Source organism: Balaenoptera musculus, chromosome 16 (genome assembly GCF_009873245.2).
Source record: "Balaenoptera musculus isolate JJ_BM4_2016_0621 chromosome 16, mBalMus1.pri.v3, whole genome shotgun sequence".
Taxonomy (NCBI): domain Eukaryota; kingdom Metazoa; phylum Chordata; class Mammalia; order Artiodactyla; family Balaenopteridae; genus Balaenoptera; species Balaenoptera musculus.
Window position 1 is genome coordinate 54,910,649 of NC_045800.1, and position 27,840 is coordinate 54,938,488.

Consider the following 27,840-nt stretch of genomic DNA (forward strand, 5'->3'; position numbering starts at 1 on the left):
TTATATGAAGCTGTTTTCTAAATAATTTGTTAGGGATAAGATGTAAAGGGTGGGCAACAATAGGATGACAAATGGCTGGAAGACCCAGAAATATTATTTTTAAAAGATCTTATCAAACATTGAGTTGCTACAAAGATTACATGCTATATATTGACTTAAAATAATAAAAATATAATTTAAAACCATGTTTTCTCTATGCTTATTAAGAAAGATAACTTTTTATTCAAATTAAAGCCACTCATATGTTCCTTTCTGACCTGATTCCTTCGTCACTCCTGGAGATAAAACTTCTTTTCTTACTTCACTATGTATGTTTGTACTGCTAAACAATATATTGTTTACTTTACCTCTGAACTTTATTAAAATGGATTCATAGTTTGATGAGTTTTTGCTCAAATAGTATGTCTTGAGATTTCTCTAGGAACCAATAGTTTATTTCCTTTACTCTCTATTATTCCATTTTATGAATATGATATCTTTTATTCATCCTCTTATCACTTCTAAGCATTTTCTTGCTTCTAAATATGTCCTGTTAGAGAGTTCTGCTATTTTTTATGATTGTTTATGCCTCTACTTAAAATAAGCAAGTTTCTATAATGTATATACCTTGAAGACAAAATGATGGGTCATAAGTTATTGACATCTTCATCTTTATTAGTTAATGGCAAATGGTTTTTCAACATAGTTGTACCAACCTGAACTAACTAATCTTATATAAAGTCTCACCAATATTTTACTACTAAAAATACATCTTATCCTTTATTTTTCAACTTTTCAAACGATAACACACAGCAAAGAGTGCATATATGAAAATATATAACTTAAGGTAATACGCAAACAACTGCCAGTGCAACCCAACCCATGACAACATATAAAACATTGCAAAGAAAAGTCCCCCTTGTGACTCCTCCCAAAAACTATACCTTCCCTACCTCCCTCTAAAAAGTTATTAGCATATTGTCCTTTATAATAATGATTTCTTTGCTTTTACTTTTAATTTTACCACCTAAGTACTCATCAATAATCGCTATTATTTTGTTTAGTTAGATTATTTATTTTAAATTTTGTATAACAGGCATCATATAATATGTTTAATATTGCACCTAGCTTCTCTTGCTCAACTTATATTTGTAAAGTATGTTTATGTTATTACAAGTAACTGTAGTTGTTCAGTTTCATTGCTGAATAAACCATACTGTGTATGTATATAGTGCAATGTGTTTATCCATTCTATTATTATAGCTATTTATTTGGGCTGTTTCTACATTTTTACCATTATGAACTGTCTTACTATGAGCGTTCTTTAAATATGTCTTTGTGTACAAATGTCTATTGGGTATATTCCTTCTATATGAATTGCTGGTCATAGGGTATGCAAATGTATAGTCAGCATAAGTTGTTGCCAGACATTTATTTTCAAAATGATTCTACCTAGTTCCACGTGTTCCACTTTTTCATGAACACTTGGTTCAGCCAGTCTTTGTAATCCTAGTCACATTTGTGTGTGATTAATGGTATCACAATGTGATTTTAATTTGCCCTACTCTTAAACTATTTAGCATTATCTGATTTATTAGCCATGGATATCTGCTTATGTTAACTATATTTTAAAAACTCTGCCATATTTGTGATTTTCATATTGATTTATATGAGTTCTTTGTATTTTATGTTTGTTTTATGTCTAGAAGTATCTTTTTCCTCACTATGTCATTTTTCTTTTTACCATTCTAATTATGTCTTTTAATCTTAATTTTAACCTAGCTCAGTTTATTAATCTTTACATTTCTGTTAGGTGTGATTTGTAAGTAATTTGGATGGGTTAATCTAACATCTTCCTATTTGTTTTCTTGTTTGTCTCATCTGTTCTTTGTTCCTTTCTCCTCTTTTCATGTCTACTTTGTTGTTTGTGTTTTTTAATAGTGGTTTTTCCAAGTTTATAATACACACGTTTATTTTTTCCATCTTAATTTTGTTAAAGAAAAATTTAGAATAATTGACAAATGTGATTATATATATATATTTAAAGTATACAATATGGTGATTCGATATATATATATATATATATACATTGTGGAATGATTGTCAAGATCAACATAATTAGCACGTCCATCACCTCACACAGTTAACTGCTTTTTCTCTCTTTTTTTTTTGTAAAGGTGCACTTACGAGCTACTCTTAGCAACTTTCAAGTACAATGGCATATTATTAACTATAGTTACCATGCTGTACATTAGCTCCTCACAACGTATTCTTCTTATAACTGAAAATTTGTATCCTTTGACCTACATGATGCCATTTTTCCCACCCCATAGCCACTGGCAACTACCATTCTATTCTCTGTTTCCATGAAATTGGCTTTTTTGTTTGTTTTTAGATTCCACATATAAGTGATACTGTATAGTATTTGTCTTTCTCTGGTTTATTTCACTTAGCATAATGCCCTCCAGATTCATCCATATTGTTGCAAATAGGATTTCCTTCTATTTTATGGCTGAATAATACTCCATTATATATATAAATATATACCAATTTTCTTTATCCATTCATACATCAAAGGACATTTAGGTTGTTTCCATATCTTGGTTATTGTGAATAATGCTGTAATGAACATGGGGGTGCATATATCTCTTAGAGATTCTAATTTCAGCTCCTTCAGATATATACCCAGGAATGGGATTGATGAATCATTTAGTAGTTTGATTTTTAATTTTAGAGGGAAGTGCCATATTGTTTTCCACAATAATATTTTGTTGAGGATTTTTGTATCTATGTTCTTCAGGGATGTTGGCCTATAATTTTCTTTTCTTGTAGTGTCCTTGTCTGACTTTGATATCAGGGTAGTATTGGCCTTGTAAAATGAGTTTGGAAATATTCCTTCCTCTTAAATTTCTTGGAAGAATTTGAGAGGGATTAGTATTAATTCTTTTTTTAAATATTTGATAGACTATACCTGAGAAACTATCTGGTCCCAGGCTTTTATTTGCTGGGAGATTTTTGATTATTGATTCAATATCCTTAGTCATTATTGGTCATTCAGTTTTTCTATTACTCCATGATTCAGTCTTAGTAAGTGTGTTTCTAGTAATTTATCCATTTCTTCTAAGTTAGCAGATTTTCTGGCATATAATTTTTATAGTATTCTCTTATGATCCTTTGTATTTCTGTGGTATCGCTTATAATGTGTCCTCTTTTATTTATAAATGTATTAATTTGAGTAATCTCTTTTTTCTTAGTTAGCCTAGCTAAAAATCTGTCAATTTTATCTTTTCAAAAAATATAACTCAAGTCTGTTGATCTTTTCTATTGACTTTGTAGTTCTGTTTCCTTTATGTCTGCTCTAATCTTTATATTTTCTTCTTTGTATTTAGTTCTTCTTTTTCTAGTTTCTGAGCTGTAAAGTTAGGTGTATTTGAGATGTTTATTTTTAATGCAGGCATTTATTGCTATAAACTTTTCACTTAGTTTATAACTGTTTGATGTTTGCACATTTCAGGGAGCAGTCACCTCTCCCAGCCTTTTCAGACTGGCTTGGGTGGAGCAAGTCTTTCTACCTGAAGGGTGCTGAGAAGGCACTAGCTGGGTAGGATGGAGTGTCTGCTTTCCAGGAGGGCACGGTGGTGTCTCTGCAGCTCTGTCAGCTGAAGTCATTGTTGGTGCACATTGTGGGTGTCTTCTGTGGCCAAGAGGTCCTGCAGGTGGCAGTGGTACCTAGGGCTATTGGGGTCCTTGGAGGCAAAGGCTGCAGGGGTCCTGCTGTTCATTTTTTTTGCATGTGGGAGGAAGTTCTAGTTTAGGGGATCCCTCTTGACCCCTGGTCTGGTGAGCTGCCACTCACAGCAGTAGTGGAGCTGAGGTCCTGGGATCAGGCAAAGACAGAGCTATCATAGCTTCTGGGTGCAGGTGCACTTGCTGCAGCAGTGACACTGGTATTTAAGGTTCAGGCATGTCCAGATCTCCCATAGAACCAGGGTATGTGTGTCTGGGGCTCACCACAGGATTCAAAACAGCTTCAGCTAAGCTCTGACACTGGTGATCAACGCCTGACCTGAGACCTAAAGGGGTGGGGCTCAAGGCAGTAATGCAGCCTCAGTAATGGTAGGACATAGCTCCAACCTGAGGCTGGTACAGCTCTGGTCCTGTATATGGCTGAAGTGTTATGGCATCTTGATCCTAGAGAGCCATACATAGCAGCAACTGGAGCCCCTGGGGAGATTTCTCACCACAGTGACAGCCCCAGTCCTGGGGAGGAGATGCTGCTGGGAGGGGCTTCAGACAGCTCCATCAGCTGGGATCAACGTTGGTGAAGACTGTGGGAGTCCCAGGTAGCAAAGGCTGCTAACTTGCACAGTAGTGAGGCTTCCTGGGGTTCTCCTGTTCTCCTTTTCCCCCAGGGTGAAATTCCTCTCTGTGGATTCCCTCCTGGCACTGAGCTACTGTGTACTGGGGAATGGGGTGACACAGGTAAAATGCTTCCCATGCTTTTCTATACAGTCATCCGCAGGTTTTGAGCTCTGCAGGGTTTTTGCTGCCTCTTTATTATATTCCAGAGCTTTCCCTGAGCTATTTTCCTTGGTTTGCCATTTTTATTTATTGTTTTTGTTGCTTTTGTGGGGAAGATGAGTGTTGGGACCTCCTAACTCTCCATCTTACTCGATCTTTTTTTTTTTTTTCGCTGCGCCTTAGGGATGGAACCTGCACCCCCTGCACTGGAAATGCAGAGTCTTAACCACTGGACTGCCAGGGAAGACCCCTTACTTGGTCTTATTTTAGGATATCACTCCTAAAATACATATATTTAAATTATCGTGTCCTACTTTCAAGGAATACTTCATGCATATTGTAAAAACCTTATAACTGTATCCTTCCATTTCTCCCAGCCTTCATATATCATTTACTTGATTTCTACTTTGTTATAACCCCAATATATTATTTTTTGCTTTAAACAATTGTCTTTTTAAGAGATTAAAAATGAGTATACTTGTACCACATATTTACCTTTTCTTATGTTCTTTATTCTTTGTATAATCACAATTTCCATCTGGTATTGTTTTCCTTATACAGTTGACCCTTGAACAACACAGGTTTGAACTGCTCACATCCACTTATCTGTGGATATTTTCCAGTAGTAAATACTACAGTACTACATGGTCTGTGGTTGGTTGAATCTGCAGATGTGGAGGAACCACGGGTATGGAGAACTGACTACAAATTATACACGATTAACTCCCCCTTTTTTAAGGGTCAGCTGTACTTTAAGAACTTCCTTTAACATTTATTTAAGTGCTTGTCTGTCAATGATGAATTCTTTCAACTTCAGTTTGTCTGAAAAAAATATATTTTTCTTCTTCATTCCAAAAGTTAATTTTGCTGGACGATGTATTCTAGATCAGCAGATTTTATTCTTTCATTACTGAAAAGACTTCACTCCAGTGTCTTCTGACTTGCATCTTATCTAATGAGAAGGTTACTGTAATTTTAGCTTTGTTCCTCTAAACTTGTCTTCTTTCTTTTGACTTCTTTGAAGATTTTCTCTTTATTATTAGTTTTCAGCAATCTACTTATATACAGTAGTGTGGTTTCTTTTATACTGATTGGAATTTTTTCTTGTAATTTTTTTTGGCCATTAATTCTTGAATATTCTTTTTCTTCACATTGCTTTTTCTCCTTCTAGACCTCCAATTGCATGCATATTTGACTCCTTGATATTGTCCTGAAGCTCAGATATTCTGTTCAATTTCTTTATTCTTTTACATTCTGTTTCATTTTGGATAATTTCTGTTGCCACTTCTTCAATTCATTAATCATTTTTTTATTAACCTCAGTCATTAATCTTTTCTTAATTGCCATGTAATGGTGTATGTGTCTGTGAGTATGTGTATGTGTGAGTATACTCATTGATATTTACATTTCACATAATGAAAGTTAAATTATATGTGGGTCTTTTATATCTTACTTTTTTTTTTTGCTCTTCATGTTCACATATTTCCCTCTACTTTCTTGTATATATACAGAATATTTAAAATAGCTTTTTAAAATTTGTCTGCTAATTTTTTATTAAATATATAATTTCTCAGTTGTTTCTATTGATTGATTTCTCTCCTAATGACTGTATTTTCTTGCTTTTTGAGTGCTTGGCATTTTTATTGCATGCTTTTATATTATGTGCTGGATATTTGTTCTGGGACACATTTAAGTTATTGTAATCAGTTTTCTTCTATTTTGTTTGTTTGTTTTTCTTTTCAAAGGTTGCATTTAAGCATTATTAGGGTGGTACAGCCTTTGGTCTAGGGTCAGTTGGACTCACTACTAAGGCAGTGCTTTCTGAGAGCTTTATCTGAGTACTCTACCTTCATATATTTGGAAATCTTTGCACTTTGAACAGTGGAAAAACAAACTATTCCCAGGTCTATGTGAGGTTAAGATATGGTTCTGCTTCTTTCCTTCTGATTGTTCTTTTTCTGACCTTCAATGTTTTCATCACATCCATACTCAGATCAATACCCAGCCAAAAAAGCTAGGGAATTATTTACATATCTCTGGATTTCTATATCTCTGCAACTCCCTCCTCTTCTATATGTTACTTTATACCTTTTAGTTGCTTTGGCTTCCTTGGAGTCTGAAATCTTGTCTCCTCAACTCAGTGAAAACACCTTGTTCTGTCTAATTTCCCCTTTCCTATTGAAATTCCAGGCAGCAAGCTGGGTAGGTCATAAGCGCTTCTCATTTATTTCCCTGAGATTGTTGCTCTATTGTTCTTATCGCACAATGATTGAAAACTGATGTTTCCTAGTGCATAAGACAGGAAGGTCATTCTGTTCAGTTTTCTAGTGTATAAGACAAGAAGATCAGCCTGTTTCCTGGGACTTTATCATGGCAGAAGCAGAGATTCCAATTGGTTTTTGAATATTGTTTGTATCCAGCATACTTGCAAAACTTTTAATTTTTAATTTTAACTGTAGTTTGGGGGAATTTTCTATGTTGTATGTTATATTTTCTGGAATAATCTAAGTTTCATCTTTTCAATTAAACGTTTTTTTTTTTTCTTATTTAGGTGAAGTGTTTAGGATCTCCTTACAATGTAGAATAAAAGTAGTGCTATAAAGCATACTTCTTTTTATCAATGAATGGAATAATTTTAATGTTTCAACATTTTTTTCAGTGTTATTTGAAGATACCCTATATTAGTTCAAGGAAGTCCCCTCTGTTTCTAATTTTAATGAACACTTTTTCCTGAAAGAATGTTAGATTTAATTGTATGCTTCCTTCTATTAAATAGTATTTTTTTTTCCTTTATGGGAATGATATTTTTTTATTATGTCCTTGTTTCAAATAGTCATTTAGGAAATACTCCTCAGTTTTAAAAATTTTGGAAGTTAGGGAATATTTCTTTCAATAATTATAGAATCCTTGTACATATAATAGTGAAAATTTGTATATGCTTTTTCTGTTTTCTAGAATAGTTTTTTTTTAATCAAATTTAAATTTGTTCCTCCTTGGTAGTTCTTAAAACTTGTTAACTAAGTTATCTAGGACTGCTACTTGCTTTCTCAACAGACTTTAACTTGCTACTCTTTTTTATTAATTGATCAATGCAACAAATATATTTTGAATGCTTATCCTATACCTGGCACCGTTCTAAATACTGGTTATACACTAGCATAAAACAAAACAAAACAAAATCCCTGCCTTATGGAGTTTACGTTCCAGTGAAAACGTTCAGATGTGAAAATAAATAAATATATACAAAAATAAATTTACCTACTTCAACTATTAATTTGCCAGTTTCTCTTGGTAGTTCCAATAATATCTACTTTACATATCTCATCGTATGTCATGATTTGCATATAAGTTTGGAATTGTTTGACTTCTTCAGCAATAATAATAATTTATGGTAGTATATTTATTTACTTTTATTTTTTCTTATGTTTATATTTTAAATACTCCTCATAAAAAACATATACCTGACTTATGGATTTTCAACCTGCCTCATATTCTGTTGTTGTTGTTAAGTAGAAGCATTTAGTTCATTATCATCTATGATGTTGGGAGTTGTCTTTTTTTAAACCTCCTATCTTGTTTTATCTTCCTATCTTATATCTAGGTTTTATCTTCAGTTCCTCAGGCCCTAAGAGTTTGTGAACAAAGTTCAGCACCATTAAGGCTGAAAACCACCATGAATGTCTAGTTTAGCTCTCATTTTTGCTTTCTCTTAATTTTATCCCATAAAGTTAACTAATTTCTTGCCAGAAACTTATAAATATACTTAAATATTCATTATTTTCCTTCTTCCTCAGCTTTTAGGACTTCAGAGCAGATGCTTAAATGACCCACTAGAAAAAAGAAAAAAAACACAGGAATACTGTCAACTTTTACTAAAGAATCACTTAAATAGAAATTACTGTGTTCCAGTAACTTTCAAAGTATTTTATAAATATTAAATAACTTAGTTTAGTTCAGTTAATTTAATAATTGAAGTCTCATAACAAACTTATGGGAAAAGTACTATAGTTAGTTCATTTTGAGATGAGCAAACTGATACCTGGAAAGATTAAATAACTTGCTCCATATTAGACAGTTAGTGTGATATGAGTTTGGTATTCAAATTCAGGAAGTATGTGCTCTAAACTCTATGTAACTCCATTCCTCCCATGATATCCCTTGAAGGTTCACACAACGCACACATACATATACACACACACACAGATGATTACCTGTCCATTGTGCCTTATGTTAGGAATTGTAGTGAAATTCTGCTACTATATTTTATTAAGAAATAAGAACCAAGGAATGACTAAAGTATGACTTGGCCAATCTAAATATGAAGAAACATCAAAATTTATTTTAAGATTGAACTAGAGAATAATGTAGGAAATAAATGTTAATCACTGATAAGATTTGATTGTGCAGTCCTTCATCCCTAAACTTTGTCACCTCTATCCATTAACATATGAAATAGGAATTATATATATATATATGTATTTATGTATGAATGCAAGAAATAGAAAAATAAAGTCAGCTTTCATAGAGAAGAAAGACTGAAATAAAAAAGAATGTTGTCGAATAAAGAAATATAAAATATTTCAGATCACAGTTATTTCACTCCAAGCTTCCCATGTAGAAATCAACCACATACTCTCCCATCATACCCATTTATTGCTGGAATTCTAGTGAATAGAAAGATCTCTTTTTTTTTAATTTTTACTATTGCCTCATTCTAACCAATCTTTCTTTCTCTGGTTTTGCTCCATCAATCTGTTTATTAATCCATATTTCAGGTTTAATAAAATTAAAACCAAAATCTATTCAATTAAATCTGTTCATTAGACCTGCATTTCCCATCAGATATATCAGTTCATATAAAGTGTTTAGCACAGCAAGACAGAAGCTTCCTGATCTTGTCCATTACAGTCTTCCTGTCATCGTCACTCACTCATCTCTCCTTGTTGTCCTTATGTGTGAATGATTAATTAACTAAATAAATAAGCAGATACTGCTACAACTCTGTAGTTTTTCTGACAGCAAATAGAGTTAATGATTAGATGATCATATAAGCAGTATATGGTATTCCTGAGTCTGTTTTGCATGAACCATGTTAAGTGCTTATGGCAATAGTATGGTTTAATATTCCATGATTATAAAGGTTATGGAGATGTGGAGGATCTGATAAAATTATCAATTTAAGGCAGAGAATATTTGAATGGTTTACCTGTCACCTAGACCAGAGACAAACCTTTATAAAGGGAAAAATCTTTTTGATGACCTTTCTCTTGTCACAACCCTTCACCCTGAGAAAATGTTCCTGCCAAAATTAAATCAGGACTCACTTTTTTATCAAATGCCAGACATTCACTTAATGGGCAGTAAAGATTGTGTGCCCCAAAAGATGTCAACTTTTGTCAGTATGACCATGTTTATGGGCTTTATTATCCTCTCATTCTCTCTCTCTCTCTCCACACACACACGCACACACACACGGAATTTCATTTACTAATTACTTATTGATCAATTAGATAATACTGATAGTGAAATCAACTTCATAAAATCATTAGGACAGATAACTGTAATAATAATTTAGTTGAAAGAAAACCTAGTTTGAAGCAGCTTAAGAGTGTCTCTCAAAACAATAATATTTAATAAACAGAGTGCATACCTAGGTCTACTAAATTCAGATTTGGAGCTATTTTTCTACCTATATACTACCACATATATATAATGCACGTGACTATAAGGAAAATAGAAAATAAATTCAGTATCGATATTCTCAGACAATTGTTATGAGAAGGTCAGAAAGCAAAACATATAGGTAATCTGACATTTTCTTAATTATCAGCTGCAGATGGAATAGTATGCTTTTATGACTTTGACATTCTCTGGAAATAAAATAGATATGGTAAAATTTTTATCTAGAATTTCTTTCTTTTTATGTATCCTTTCCAGTAATTTTATATTTATTTTGGATTTCTGGCTGCTTCTCTCTTTTTAAGGTCTACTTTTTTGGTATAAAAATGTGGATTTTGTACGATCACTTTTTGTTTACTGTTAATTTTCAATATGGCTTTAAGATTGTGATCCTATAGAACAAACTAAGCAGAAGATTAACAGCTAAATAGAAGAATTGAACAACACTATAAAATAATTAGACTTAGGCATATGACAACACTCTACTCAACAAAAGTAGATTACACATCCTTCTCCAGTGCCCAAAATAGATCACCTGCAAAAATAATATATCACATATAATAATAAAATTTTAAAAATGTAAATTTCTATAATCCTCTCAAAAAACAACTCTTCATATTCTTATTTCAGTTTCTTTACAGAATCTTCAAAATATTCACTATTAAGTCATGCATAATATGCCATCAGGTTGTTGCCCCATAGTTTACTTAACAACTGCTTTTGCTGGGTATTAGGTTAGCTTATAATTTTTAACAGTCATGAATAATACTGCAATGATTTCAATGCAACCTATATGAATAAAATATAATTTCAAGTCTTTATCAATATGCTTCTATTGGGATAAAAAGCACACATTCTTTTTCCTTTATTATTATTCTTATAACATTAAATTATGATGTGCTAGAAATGATGGGTGAACAATTTTACTGCGCCTCAGAAAATCTCTTTGAATACTGAGGACAGTGTAGCTAAAATATAAGCTATTAATTTATGCTTCATTCTTTGTCAAAGTTTGTTGGTTTTTATGCATCTGAAATGCACCTTAACACATATATGCGTCTCCAACACATCTCATATTTAATTAGTGATTTTTTCATCCCTGGAAAATGAGCCTAAGCATTGTTGTGGAAAATTGTGAACAATGCAGTTTGGTAAAAATAACCCAGATTCCCTTCAAGATACATTCAAAGACTCTTACTACCTGACCAGGTGTGTGGCCTTAAGCAAACCCCTTTCCTTTTCCCTTTATTAGCTGTGATTTCACCTCCTGCATAATAAAGTTACACATGCCATCCTCCACACAATTCCGTATTTTTTTGAGAAAATCAGATTCAGACGAACCTCCAAGAACATCGATAACCATATATTTATTAGAACTAGAATTTGGAAACTTTTTTAGGTTTTAAGTATTTATTGATGAAATTATGTTATAACTAAACATTGCATTAAAAAATCCAGTGGTAGGATTGCGGGGAGATGAGTCAGGCTCTAGGTGAAACAATATTGGTGACTGTTGATAATATTGAATCTGGGGAATGAGTACATGCATAACTACTATATTATTTTATATCTTTAAAAGTCTGTAATTTAAAAATGGATTATTTTTTGGACTATTTTCATCTAATTTCACCCATCTTTGTTTCTTATAACAAGATTAGCCTCTTTCTAAATTGACTAATAACAGATATACTCCTTTTAGTGGAGACACCATTATCCATGGAGAGTAACCTTGCTCTGTGGTCGCAACAATCCAGTCAAATTTTTAAAAAAAATCTGCATCATGTATGTGAGCACAGGTTCTGGAATCAGACTGCCTAGTTTTGAATCTTTTTTCCACCACTGTTCAGCTATGAGAATCTTTTCTCCACCACTGTTCAGCTATGAGAATCTTTTTTCCACCACTGTTCAGCTTCCTTTAAATGTTCCCACATTTAAAAGGAAGATACTAAAAATAATCGTATTTTGTTTGTTGTCATGATTAAGTCAATTAATCCACATAAAGTGCTTTGCATAATATCTGTAATATAGTAAACTCCAAAAAATGTTAAAAATCAAACTTACCGAAAAAGAAAGTCAAACATTAAAATGTTTGTCAATTCCACGTCATTCCATCTTAGATAACATATGTGATGCATGAGCACCACGGTACAGGAAAATCTCTCTAAATCCAGCTCATTTTCTTTTAATGATTGATCCTCTAGTAGGATATGAGTCATTCCTGCTCGTCCTTCCTGCAAACTTCAGGTTTCTCAGTCCTTGATTTCTTGTGAATCACCTTCTGAACCAGAACACACACATATATCCGCATAGATAAGAAATAGATGCAGGTCAGGCACAGATTAAATGGTGCTTACAAGAGAAACATTTATCCAAATAAAGGATAGTGACAGGTGATTCAAGACTGTCTACAACATGTATTACTGCTTCTCAAATATTTTCAGTAAAGTGATAGATTTTTGTCTCGTTTTCACATAAATAAGTGAGCTGTTCAGGTAGTTTTATAAGAGCAATTAAATAGCCTGCATAATAAGTGTATTCTATTTGAAATACACTAAAGAGTATGAAGTGGCAATTTATGTTTTCTACAATTCTTATTCCACTTTCAAGTTCTTAACATCATTTTATCCAAGGTTCTGACTCTACCTCTTTCGCTTCCTCAGTGACACACAAGAAGGTTCTTATAAAGGTTATCAATAGAAATTTAGTTTGAGAATCATGGCATAGGGGATTTATTTTCCCTGGACCTTCCCTTGTCTACCTTTCCAGATTCTCCAAGAATCTGCTGTTTCCTAGACACTATTTTTCATAAATACCAATGCAGTCGTGAGCTGTAAGTATGGGTATAAGAGGTAAAATTAAGTTGTAAGGCATAAGCAATGAAGGATGTTTATATTCAGAACTAAGAGAAAAATTAATTATTAAGCATACCTCACCTCTTTATGAGTTGTAACATTACACTTTATCAGTGATCATTCACTAAATCATTAACACTGCAATGCATAACCATCTTAAATATTTAAAAATATGTAAATCTCATTTTAGGTGTTTTTCATTTTCATTGAATACCTGTGGATTCAATGTCTTAATTTTTAAAAGCTGTCATCTAACTAAAGTATGCAATATACATGATAGAGAAGAAATTATTTCATGCCACAGCAATGAGTTAAAATGGGATGTTATTAAGTTACTTCAGATGATCTAAATTTTTTCTATAAAAGTATTGTTGCAATTCTCAGGAAGTAGTCTGTAACTTGTGAGAAAATATAACCTATATCTTTAAGAAAAACACAAGTCAGTTATTTGTAGCCCTGGCACATACTTCATATCAAATCATCTGTGGAGCTTTTAGTTCATTGTTTCTTTTTCAATTCTGTTAATTTTTAAAAATGATTAATGGGGAAAAATTTTAGGGTATAATGTAGAAAATATGAAATTTCAGAAAAAGTCTCAGAAATACAACTCAGTTTTTGCATGTATACATATATATATGTATGTATATATACACTTACTGACATATTCAAAGCTCTACTAAAATGCCTTAAAGACTTGAGTAATTTATAAGGCAATTGCAACTGTTTTGAAAGAATAACAGTCCTCAAAAAGCTAATACAATTGGAAAAGCAAGAGCAAAGAAGAAGGATTTGTCCCATCAAGTGATACAACATATTACTTAACCATAACTTCACTCATCCTCAAAAATGTGACACTGTCACTCATAGGTGCATAAAATAAATCAATGGAACAAAGTAGGTAACCTCCAAAACAGACCAATGTACACTGAACACTAGATATATAATAGAAGTAGCATCATAAAACACTGGAAAAATGCTAGATGCTTTTAATCATTTTAAAACTTGGATAAAACTCTAGGATACAGTTAGAGTCCTCATACCATATACGGAAAAGAAAAGATCTAAAACTACAAAGGTAATAAAAGAAAAACTGGGACTTCCCTGGTGGCGCAGTGGTTAAGAATCTGCCTGCCAATGCAGGAGACATGGGTTCGATCCCTGCTCCAGGAAGATCCCACGTGCCGCGGAGCAACTAAGCCCGTGCGCCACAACTACTGAGCCCACATGCCACAACTACTGAGACCTGCACACCTAGATCCCATGCTCCACAACAAAGGGAAGCCACCACAATGAGAAGCCCGCATGCTGCAACAAAGAGTAGCCCCCGGGTTGCCACAACTAGAGAAAACCCACATGCAGCAACGAAGACCCAACGCAGCCAAAACATAAATTAATTAATTTTTTAAAAGAAAGGAAAAAAAACAAGAAAAAAATGTAGAAGAAAAACTAATGAAACACCATTATAATGAAAGGGAAAGGAATAATTTTTAAACAAGGGAGAAATAAATATGAGTACCTAAAATTTGAATTGTTTAATTCATTGGCAAACACCATAGACATTTAAATATGAGATGACAAATTTAGAGAAGATACCTCAGTGTTTAAAACTAACATGAAATAAAAACTTTAAAATATTCAATGACTCTTGATAAAGCAGCAAAGACAGTAAGTCATATGAAAGAAAGTAAGAGAAAGAATTAAAATAGACACTCAAAGAAGAGGAAATCTAAAGATTATTAATCATATGAATAAATGTTCATCTTTATTAATATTCTGAAATATGCAAATTTTTAAAAGAAAATTTGTGAGTGTCTACAACCTTGATAATAACAAAATTTTTTTAAAAAATTAAAATAACATGATATAAAATTAAATAATGTAAAATTCAGTTGCTAGCCAAAATGTGAGGAAACAACACCACATGCACTTCTGGTAGGAGTGTAAACTGGCACAGAGGAGGGCAATCAATACTTATTAATCACTTAGCTATCCCAGTCCCAGTCTTGGAATCTTTTTAACCTTGAAAAACTCTCCCAAGGATCTGTAAAGGGAAATACACAAGGAGGTGAATTGCAACAAGGTGTTACCTAACATGTGGCATTCTCATTTTATTAAACCATACAATATCCAGAGTGGATTTGCATAGGTCTTTAAAAAGACGAAGTTGAGCTTATCAGGTAAACAAAAGAAAAACATATCTGAAGAACATTATCACTGAAAAATTTAACACACACAGATACATTTAAAAAATATGAACAGAAAAAAAGCGAACAAAAACCCAAAACAAATAGAAAGGAAGGAATAAACATTAGAACTGAAACAAAAAAAATAAAAAGTAGAGTAAATTAGCAAAGGTAAAAAGATGGTTCATCAGAAAGAGCAACAAAATTGACAAACCTTTAGTTAGACTAACTTAAAAAGGGAGAAGACTCAAATTACTAAAATCAAGAGTAAAAAAGGAGATATTACAACCAACCTTACAGAATTGTAAAGGAATACTGTGAAAAATTTTATGCCAACTAATTAAATAACCTAAATGAAACGGACAGATGCCTAGAAAAATACAAAACACCAAAATGAGTTCAGGAAGAAACAGAAAATCTGAATATATCTATAACATGTAAAAATATCAAAATAATAATTTTTTAAAAATCTTCCTACAAAGAAAAGCCCAGGACTGGATGCCTTTACAGGTGAATTCTATCAAATGTTAAAAGAAGAATTAATATGATTACTTCACCGTATCTTGTGAAAAATAGGAGAGAAAGCAACACTTCTCAACTCATTCTATAAAGTCGTTATTACCTAGATACCAAGACCAGACAAAGAACTTATAAGAAAAGAAAATTGCAGACCAATATCCCTTATGAATATAAATACAAAAATCCTCATTAAAATACTAACAAATGGAATCTGGCAACATATCAAAAGGATTATACACCATGACCACGCAGGATATAACCCAAGAATGTTAGGATGGCTGAACATATGAAAATCAGTCAAGGTAATATCATATCGATAGAATAAAAGACAGATACCTTCATATGACCATCTGAATAGGTGTAGTACAAACATTTGACAAATCACTTCATGATAAAAACACTCAATAAATTAGGAATACAGGGAACTGCCTCAAACTGATAAAGGGCATGTATTAAAAAAAATACATAGCTAACACAATGATTAATGGTGAAATTGAATACTATCATCCTAAGATCAGGAACAAGACAGGATACACATTCACCACTCTATTACATATTGTACTGAAGGTTCTAGCCAGGGAAATTCAGCAAGAGAGAAATAAATGCATCCAGATTAGAAAATAAAAAGTAAAACAATCTCCATTTGCAGAAGTCATGGTTTATATACAAAAATTATAAGAGAAAATCTTTTAGGCAATATGTCTGTATCTTAAACTAAGCTTATTAAAATACAGTTTTTATTATCACTTAAATTTCATCTGGTACAATCAATATTAACAATTTTTGTTGAGGCAAAATTTTAACTAATTATATTTTAGAGAAGTTTCATAAAAGGCATAATTATAAGTGATTGTCTAAAATGCAGATTCATTTAGGAAAATAATGGGTAAGAATATGCATTTCCTAAAATGTTCTACCTTTATTTTTAGATCTATTTATTAAAATTCTGTTAAGTCTTTATGAATAGTAATTATCTTTCATATGAGCTAATTACCTTCTGGAAAATCCTCCATGTTTCTAAAGAGGCAAAAAAAATCAGTAACATTATAATAAAATAGAATTATAGTACTCTTCCTGTCAAATAGGTATGCAAAAATTTTGCAAAATATTTGCTGAAAAAGGGTCATGTATAATAAAATTCAAATGCACAATATTTTATGGGATATTGGCTTGATTAGGTGAAAGTTAAAACGTAGAGTATGAATCAACATGTTCCAGTAAGACTCCATTGTTGGAGAGCAAACTCATGCAGAGTCATTTGAGAGAACTGTGTCCAATCAAGGAAGAGAGCATTCATAACAAAAAGAGAATTCCAAGAATGAATACCACCATAGACAGACGGGAGTGAGAACTAGAAAGTCATTATACAGAATGGAGCAGATCCGAAAGACAGGAGTCCTGTAGGTAGGAGGAGGGTTAGGGGAGGAGATGGCAATTAGAAAACTAGAGGTGATAATAGATACTAAAAAGTTTAATGACTTGATTCTAAATCAGTACATTTTACTCTGATGACGCAAATGTTCATAATCTTCACTGTCCAATAGGGTAGCCACTAACTCCATGTGACTAATGAACACTGAAAATGTGACTAGTGAGACTAAGTAACTAAGTTTTGAATTTTCTTAAATATTAATTATAATTTAAATGGGCACATGTGGAGATTTAAACAGGCTACCATGTAGGGAAGCACAGATGTAGTATGTCCAGGGTCAGAAAGTAGTCTCTCCTAGGAGAAAAGAATTGTTTATTATTAGCTTTTTTTTTTTTAATGTACGTCCTCAAGTCTATGAGGTTCTCTACACTGCAGTTTTGTAAGAAAACATTAGTAGTTTCAGACAATATAGAAGCTAAAAAGAACATGAAAGTTGAGTGTATGTAACCCAGGCATTAACATAATTTGTATCAGCTCCGCATAATGTTCATCATATTCATAGGTGACCTTCATCTTTATCTTGTAGGTGTTTAGAAACATTGGAGATCTTTAGGCAGGATGTTATGATCATATTTTTATGTAAGATATCATTCTGCTTGCAGTGTAGAGAGGCAGCAAATTTTGGGGGTAAAAAGTCTAGCTTTCTACAGGTCACTATTAATCTCTATCCAATCCATAAAGCAGAGGCATCTCTCTTTGATGTTATATCAGACAGTTGACTGTCTCAACATTTCCTCTGATTTGCCTATGTGGTTATGGCCTGTGACACTGCAGAATCACCACTGAGGGATTCGCTCCTCAAAGGAATCCAAAATTCTCAGACTACTTTCATACTGAAGGACCCAGGTATATTTTATTAACTCTTTTTTGTAGCAAGAACTATTTAGATAGCCCTAAAAAACATGGTGCTATAATTAAATAAATGTCAGGATGAAATCATTGTAGGCCTGAAAGAAAACTCTGTTGGCAAAATGATTTTTAAAACTTTGTTTTCCACCGTGAGAAGCTGAATTTATCATGTAGAATTTAATACACCTTAAGTAATTTGGTATCCTATGCAAAAGAAGGTGTGTATTGACTTACTGATTACAAAAGTACTGTAGATATAAGTTCACATGTGGCTAGTGATCCTAATGAAGCCTCTTGGAACTTTCCACTAATTATGTCACAGAAGAATTTTAAAACACAGATTATTAGTGAATACAAAGTCTAAAAAGTTAACTAGTCTGTGAATAATTGTGGAATCTCCACTGAATCGTATTGACAAATACTTGTGTAGATGCACCTCATGGTATAACTAGATTTTACTTTAGAAAACAAACAACTGTCAGGAAAAGTAATATGGCACTTTGCCATTTTACTGTATCTCCATATGTCTGTCATTCACAGACATAGGGACCATAGCTACTAGAACTTATGAAGCTCTCCTCTGACTCCCCTGGGGCACCTTTTAGGGTGGTTCTGTCCACCATGACCTGCTTTGCTCTGAATTTAAGAACTGCGATATCCAGAACACAACTCTTCAGAAATTGAGAAGACAAAAGAAAATATACTTTATTTTCAAGAAATCCTGGACGATTTTTTTCTTATCTTAAAGGAAAAATAAAATAGATGAATCTTTGCCAATAGTAATCTTAACTTTGAAAAGACCACACTATAGTTTAGGATTCTTTTTTTCAGTTAATCAGCTAATACTTTATTCTACTATTTTATTTCTGGGTTAAAATTAAATCCCATCTACATTTACTCTTAGTAACTTACTCTCTTGTTCTTTTTTTTTAATCAATTACATTTCCTAATTCTTGAGTTTAAACTTTAGGCCATTTATATTTATGTATTTTAGTTTATTAATGGCAGGCTTTTATACTGTTAATTTACCTCAGAGCCTATAATGGCCTATAAAGTAGAATTATTTTTCTGCATTTTCCTTTATGGCTAAGTTTTTAGAAATCTCTAAAAAATCGTCCATTTCTTGAAAATAAAATATATTTTCTGTTAGTAGAATAAAACTCAATATTTGTCCATTATATTCTTACTGTGCAATTCAGATACCCTTTCATTTCTAATTTATGTTCTTGTGTTTGGTCTGTCAAACCCTGATTCTCATATGATTATATTTAAATCAATTTTTCTCTGTTTTTATTTCTTTCCAAAATTTTTTTCCCTATTACCAAAAAGATAATAAATTATTTACTTGTCAACAGACAGAATGTGAACCTATTACCAAAAAGATAATAAATTATTTACTTGTCAACAGACAGAATGTGAACGTATCACCTCACTTTGTTCATTTGTGTAATGGATAAATGGTCCTTTCATATCTGGATCAGAAGTTCAGCTCCCATTCAAGTCTTGGTTTCCAGCAGATTTTGCCAAGTATTGCTCTGCTACTCAATCTGGCATTGTCTTTTGACACATTGTGTGGGCCTCTTCTATACTCAGCTGTTCATACTCAAATACACAATTCAAGCATAGTCAATAATTTCATTACTCTTTTTACTTAAAAAATTGGGACAAAAAATGATTTTGTTAATTATCTCTAAGTGTATTTCTCTAGATGTGATGGCTCCGTGTAAAACCTGACTTGTCACACCTCTTCCACTACACCCTGATGTGAACAATAGTGATTTAATTAACAAACATAAGTGCAATTACAAAAATAATGAATTGGAAACACAATTCCAGCATTGATTTTTTAATAACTTGGAATATATTAATACTTGTATGTATTTACAGTGCCAAAATTGAAAGTGCCATAAATGGGGAAAACAAAAATGAAGATGGGGGAAAGATACTAGCATGATGCACAGCAGTGTATCACTTTTTTTCTCCCTCAATAAAATCTAGCTAGCATTTTCCTTTTCATTTGAACCTCTGTCACAAATTAACCCTGCCTCATTAAAATGATATATAGCCAAAGCAGATTTTTTTTAAACATCTTTATTGGAGTATAATTGCTTTACAATGGTGTGTTAGTTTCCAAAGCAGATTTTAAGATGATGAGAGAGGCTGTAGGATGACAGTTAACTGAACCAATGAGTTTGCTGACAGCTGACAATAAAATGTATGCTTTCAAATAGAACATGTAAATGGAAGTACCTAAATTTTAGAGACCCACTCAGATACATGTGAGTATGCCTATTCAGGCATATTAGACTAAGTGTAAAGACCTGACAAATTGATAAGCTCACATTAATTCTATTTTATTGTATATTTAAGCAAGGGCAAATGACTAGTGCAATCTTCACCAAATTTATTCTAGACTTCACACTGTTCACTTTTAATTTTGAGGAAAGTAATTAAACCAAAAATAATTCTTCATTGGGAAAACAAACACTGTGAGGAGAATGGAAGAAAGATTTTTTAAATGGATGGTATAATATAAGAACATTAGACACTACTCTTCTACATTTACTCAACTAGATAATGCTGTTTTCATAAATCTGCTACTGACTGTGCTACAAATGTCCCTCTTGCCCAGGACAATGAAATGAACCCTCTTATCAGAGTTAGCTCTGCTATTTGTTGTTAATTCCATCCCCTTCTTCTTTTCTGGAATATCCCTTCATGAAGTAGCCCAACTTTTAAAAGTCTTCAAGACTGCGGCTGTGTCTCTTTTTGATTAATGATATTATATATACTTTCTCTGTTTTTCTTTACCACTTCACCAGAGATCCACCAAATTTGTTTATCTTCACAAGGAACAAGTTTTTATTTTACTTATCCTGTTACTTAGCTTACTATTGCATTAATTTCTAATATTACCTTATTTCCTTTCTTCTACTTTTTTCACTATTCTTTTTCTAATTTTTTAAGCTAGATGCTTAGCTCATTTATCTGCAGTCTTTCTTCTTTCCTAATATGTATTTAAGGCTATAAATGTTCCACTTATGGTATTACTTGAATTTTATGTTTTTGTATGTATTATTTTTATAATAATTTAATTTTAAATATGCTAATTTTTATTACTTGTTTCTTGGATCCCTGAATAGAAGTATATTTCATAAATTCCAAACACATGGGATATTTCTAGCTAGCTTTTGTTGTTGTTGTCTAGAATACTAACTCTGCAGTCAAAGAACATAAAGTTGTATTATTTCACTTCTTTTAAATTTATGAAATTGCATTATCACCAGGCATATGGTCATTTGGTTTGGTATGTAACCCATATGTAATTCAACAGTTTTTTGGGTTTTTTTAACCTGCAGTTTTGGAATGCAATGTTTTATATAAGTCAGTTAAATCAAGTTTGTTCACCGGAATGATCAAATCTCCTAGATGCTTACTAATTTTTTTGGTATGCATGTGCTATCTAAACTGGCATAGTTGTGTTAAATCGCTCGCAATGATTTTTTGATTTATCAAGTTCTCCTTTTATTTATTTTAAATTAGCTTTATAAATTATAAGAGTATTTATCAGGTACACGAATTGTACATTTTTGTTGTCCCATCTCCATTCTCTTCACCTATCATTTTTCTCTAGTTGTTTCTATGTCAAATGTAGCCTGGCAGTACTTTGTTTAGTAATATAATGTATCTCTTAATATCTGCTGCAAACTTTCTCTTTCTCCATCAAGTGTCTCACCTTTAGCAGCCCACAAAGCCATTTTGTTGCATACACAAACTTGGAAGCACAAAAAAGTTAACATTTCCAGAGTTGTCTGTTGATAAAAATTCACAAGATGCAATTTTAGCATACTAAAGTCTGTTACTAATTAGTATTTTACTTTTTTCTGGACAGAGCAATGATTTTAATATAGTGCAATATCATTTACCCCATCACAACTTAGATACAGTTTCTCATGAATTTTAATTATGTCTGTGTATTATATATGTCAGTTTCCTTCAAATTTATATCTCTATCCATCTATATTTATATCTAGATGCACACAATATATAGATATAAAGCAATCCCACTAAATATCCCAGACTTTTATTGTGGAACTTGAAAAGTCAATTTGAATTTTATTTGCGAGTGTAAAGTGCCAAGAATAGCCAGGCAACTCTTGGAAAAGCACGTGTTGGGGGGACTCAGACTGTAGCAATGAAAGCATTTTGTTATGTATGCCAAGATAGATAGCAGCCAAACTAATGGAAGATAATGGAAAGCTCTGAAAAAGATCCGTACAAGATAGCAACCAGAGGTCACACCGCAGATCAGCAGTCACTGGGGGTGGCAGGTAGGAGAAGGGGAGAATAGTCTTTTCAATAAATGGTAATGGATCATTGGGAATCCATTTTTAAAACATTAAAGAAATTGTATCTCTCATTACATCTCACACACACACACACACACACAATTTCCATGTGTATTAAACAATGAAATGTGAGAAGGAACCCTATACAGCTTTTAGATAAACATACAGAAGTGAATAGGTCATATTAGCTGTGAGAATAAGTTGCTTTAAGTCCTTGATAACAGGTTGCTTCTCTAAAATATAAGGCTGTAGGTTAAGTATCATTCTTCTCTTTTTAAAAATGTTATTCTGAAATAAAGTTGGTTTGGAGAAGTGTTCCTTTATTAATAGAAATCAGTAATTTAGCAAATGGAGAAGAAATAAAATGTACGTTTTCCTGCTGAGTGACATAGGGCAAAAATGCCCTGTGGTATTTATGGGATGCAATCATAAAGTCCAGTACCTAAAATGTTAAATCTCTCTATAATCTGAAAAGCAATAAACCTGACTATCTTTATTTGCACCCTTAGGGATATAGAAGCAACAGTAAGTGTATATCCACTGAGAAGCATGTTAACTGCATCAGAGCTGTAGGATATTCCTTACAGAAGAATAAATCTCATGCAGAAATGAAACAAAAGGATTCATGAGTAATATTTAGAAATACAGAATATGTAAATACATAACATCAATTTAGCAGCAGTGACTACTAAAGAGCTTTTCTTTTAAATTTATAGTGGGGTACTATAATATATACATTTCTCATTTGAGGAACTAGATAATATATTTTTTGTGTCAGTTAACAATGGAATTGTCAAAGGAGTTGTCAAAGAATCTGTGGTCATTTATTAAATAATTTTAAAAGTTATTTGCTGTGAAAAGGAAAAGAGTTTTTAAAAACCCTAATTAACAAAGTATAGTAATAAAATAAAAACAACTAAAATGTTCTAGAATTTAAAAATTCTGAAGTTGCTTGCTAAATGATAGGAATGGAGTCAGACAGTTCTGGATTAGAATCTTAGCTTTATCTCTCATAAATTCTATGAGTTCAAGAAAATTACTTAACTTTTGAGAGCATCAGTTTTCCCAAAAGTTAAAAAAAAAAGAGGATATATACCTCTAAGAGTTTAAGAACTATCCAGTATAATATATGTAAAGAAGTTACCGTTATAGTGGCTGGTGCATGGTAAAAATTCATACTAAAGTGCTCTATAAGTTTGTCATTTTCAATTTGACTATGCACAAATTTGATTACCGGAGCACAATAAACCCTCCAGGTCTATGAGCAGAGCTTCCAAATGGAAAATGTGAAGATTTCTGGAAAGAAGTTTTGAGAGCTGACATTTTTGCCTTTTTTTTTAAAACTTAGGTTGAAACATCAGTCTTTCCCCATTAAGGATAATATTATCTATAGCTTTTTAATAGATGCCCATATCAGATTGAGGACTATCCCTTCTCTTGCTGGTTCAATGAAAGATTGTATTATGAATTTGAGTTCTGTCAGATGGTTTTTCCACATCTACTGAGATGATCATATAATTTTACTCTTTTATTAATATGGTAGATAACATTAACTGATATTCAGATGCTAAAATAACCTTGCATTTCAGTAATAAATCCCACTTGGTTATGGTGCATTATTCTTTTCATATATTGCTGAATTTTATTTGTGGATATTTTATTAAGGAACTAGATCTGTATTTATATGGAATATGGGTCTATAGGGCTTTTGTTGTTGTTTTATGTGATGACTTTGGCTTTAAAATCAGCATGATACTGGCCTCAAAATGAGTTGCAGAATGTTCTATTCTCTTTTATTTTCTCAAAGATTTTTTTAAATATCAATATTATTTCTTCTTTTAAATGTTTCATAGTATTTACCGCTGAATCCATTTGGACCTGAACTTTCTTGTGGGACATTTTTAATTACTAATTCAGCTTCTTTACTTGATTTAGATTTGTTGAGGTGTTCTGTTACTTCTTGAGTTTGTTTTGGTAATTTGTATTTTTCAGGGAATTAGCCCATTTCACCCATTGTCAAATGTATTGACATATTCACAGATTTCCCCCATCCTTTTTTTTTTAATTTTATTTATGTATGTATGTATGTATGTATGTATTTTTGGCTGCATTGGGTCTTCGTTGCTGCATGCAGACTTTCTCTAGTTGCAGCGAGTGGGGGCTACTCTTTGTTGCGATGTGTGGGCTTCTCATTGGGTGGCTTCTCTTGTTGCGGAGCACAGGCTCTAGGCGCGTGGGCTTCAGTAGTTGTGGCACGCGGGCTCAGTAGTTGTGGCTCGCGGGCTCCAGAGCGCAGGCTCAGTAGTTGTGGTGCATGGGCTTAGTTCCTTTGCGGCATTTGGGATCTTCCCGGACCAGGGCTCAAACCCGTGTCCCCTGCATTGGCAGGCAGATTCTTAATCACTGCACCACTTGGGAAGCCACCCCCTGTCCTTTGAATCCTTTAAAATCTGTAGAGATGACACCTCTTTCAATCCTGATAGTGTATTCTTCCTTTTTTCTTGATCAACCTAGCCAAAGATTTATCAGTATGTTTTTTCTTTGGAAAGACCCAACTCTTGACTTTATTGATTTTCCCTATTATTTTTCCATATCCTATATGAGGTGTCAACAAGCTTCAAGTCACAGGACAAATCTATCTTGCTCCCTGTTTTGTAAATAAAGTTGTATTGGAATACCAAGCCCATTTGTTTGTTATTACCTGTGGCTGCTTTTGCATTACAACAGCAGAGTTGAATAACTATGACAGAGACCATATGATCTATAAATCTTAAAAAATTTACTGTCTGGTTCTTTACAGAAAAAAATGGGCTTTCCTTTGTCCTGCATCATTGATACCCACTCTCATGTTTACTATTTCCTATCTTCTACATGCTTTGGGGTTTCATTTGCTTTTATTTGTCTAGTTCATTAAGGTTGAAATAGAGCATTGATTTGAGAGTTTCCTTTTTGTAATACAGTCATTTAATGCTGTACATTTTCCTCTAAGCATTGTTTTAGTTGCATCTCACAATTTTGATTGTGTTTTCATTTTTATTTATTTCAGTGTATTTTCTCATTTTTGTGTGATTTCAAGTGTGAATCATGTGTTATTTAACAGTGTGGTGTTTAATTTTTATACATTTAGGGATTTTCCAGATTTCCTTCTGTTTTGATTTCTAAATTAGTCCTTTTGGGATTAGAGAACATACTTTATGTTATTTCAGTTTTTAAAAATTGATTAAGACTTATTTTATTGCAAGTATATTATTTATGCTGGTGAATGTTTCAGGTGCCCTTGGAAATAATGGATATTATACAACTGTTGGGTGGTGTGTTTTCTATACGTAAGTTAGATCAAGTTGGCTGATGGTGCTGTTCAGTATCTTAACTATTTTGTCTACTTGTTTTATCAGTTACTTACAGAAAAATACTAAACACTCTAACTACTTTTGATTTATTTATTTCTCCTTTTAGTTCTGTTTTTAAGTATTTTGTAGCTCTGTTTTTTAGTGTGTAGACATTCACAATTATTATATCTTCCTGTTGTGCTACCTACTTTAAAAAATCCCTATTTATCTCTAACATCCCTATTTATCTCAAAATATAGAATATTTCGGCTGATATTAATATAGCAACTTTACCTATCTCAAATTAATTTATTGAGTCATGTTTTTTATACTTTACCTTCAAACTTTTTGGCTTTTTGAACTTAAAGTGCCTTTCTCTTAGCAAGTAATTGAATCCTGTTTTTTATACAGTTAACAGTTTCTGCCTTTTGATAGATTGTTTACTTATTCACATTAAATGTAACTGTCCACATGACTGGACTTAAATCTACCATTTTGCTATTTGCTTTTGTATGTCTCTCTTGTTTCTTTGTTCTCAGTTCCTCCTTTACTATCATCTTTTGTATTAAACAAATATTTTTATACACCATTTTATTTTCTTTATTGAATTCTTAGCTTATTTCTGTGCATTATGTTTTAGTGCTTGTCTTGGAATTACAATGACCATCTTTATTTCAAATTAAAATTTATGTATTTCTGGCAAATTATAAAAACTTTGCACAAGAATAGTGCCAACACTTCTTTGAAATATTATTGTTATACATAGTCCATCCATGTATATTGCAAACCCAAGAATATAGTGTAATAAATTTTGCTTTAAACAGTTACTTCTTTTTAAAAAAAGAAAAAGTATATATACCACATAACCATAGCACATACAGCACATAATATAATTTTATGTTTAGCCAAATATTTACCATTTCTGTTGTCTATTATTCTCTTCATAGATTAGCACTGTCATCTCATGTCATTTCTCTTCAGCCTAATGGAATTTCTTTAGCATTTTTTGTAGTCCAGGCCCACTAGCACTACATTTTCATAGTTTGAGTTTATCTAAAATTGTCTTTGGGACTTCCCTGGCAGTCCAGTGATTAGAACTTGGTGCTTTCACTGCCGTGGCCTGGGTTCAATCCCTAGTCGGGTAATTAAGATCCCATAAGCCATGTGGCACAGCCAAAAAAAAAATTTGCCTTTAATTTGCATTTATTTTGGAAGCATAGTTTCACTGGATATGTAAAGCTTGGATGACAGTTTTTATTTTTTTTCTGGTTTCCACATATTTTGTAATTTATGATTCAAAACTGTACATTTTAAATAATATATTTTAGTGATGCTAAATTTCTTTTTAATCTTATGTTGATCTAGACAATTAACGTGTATAGACTGAAACTCTGAAGTTTCTCTCCCCTGGAGTGTGAAGCCACTGCTGTCTCTGCATAGATTTTGTTTTATTTTGAGATTGTGTAAATATTTGGGCCTGGCTTTCTAGGAGGTTTTTCCTTGAACCTGTGTATTTTACAGTCAGTCCATGATTTGCAGAGATTATTCTTAGACACCTAAACTCGATAAAACTATTCTGTACCCTCGAATCTTGTGTGGGTTAGGGAACACATTAAAAAGCACAGCAAAATTGCAAGTCTCCTTAGGCTTTCAACTTTTGGTACACTCCCTCACAGAGTTTAACAGGTGAGGGATGTGTGGAGAGTATATTCTCAGTCTTTCCATGGTTCTCTCACTTCCAAAACTGTCCTCAAGAAAGAACACTATTCAGTCTGCTCTATCCAAACTATTTTTGACAGTTTTCTATGAGTAAACACTTTTGATATTGTTGTCTACTTTTCAGTGATTCCCTGAAAAGGTTGCTTTTAATAATTTTGTTTAATTTTGTACGTGTTTTCTGTGGAAGAGAGTATCCTAAACTCCTCATGTTGCCTTTATCATAAAGACAATCCCATGCATTAAATTTTTAATTTCTGTTATTATGTAAATCAGATCTACACTTTCCAGAGTTTTTTAATATGGAGATTTCAATTCTCTGATGAAATTGTTAAAATTGTCTTGTACATATTAATAATAGTATTTTCATATCCATATTGATAACTCTAATAATTAGGCCATCTGGTTCTGTGTGTCTATTTTCTACTTTTT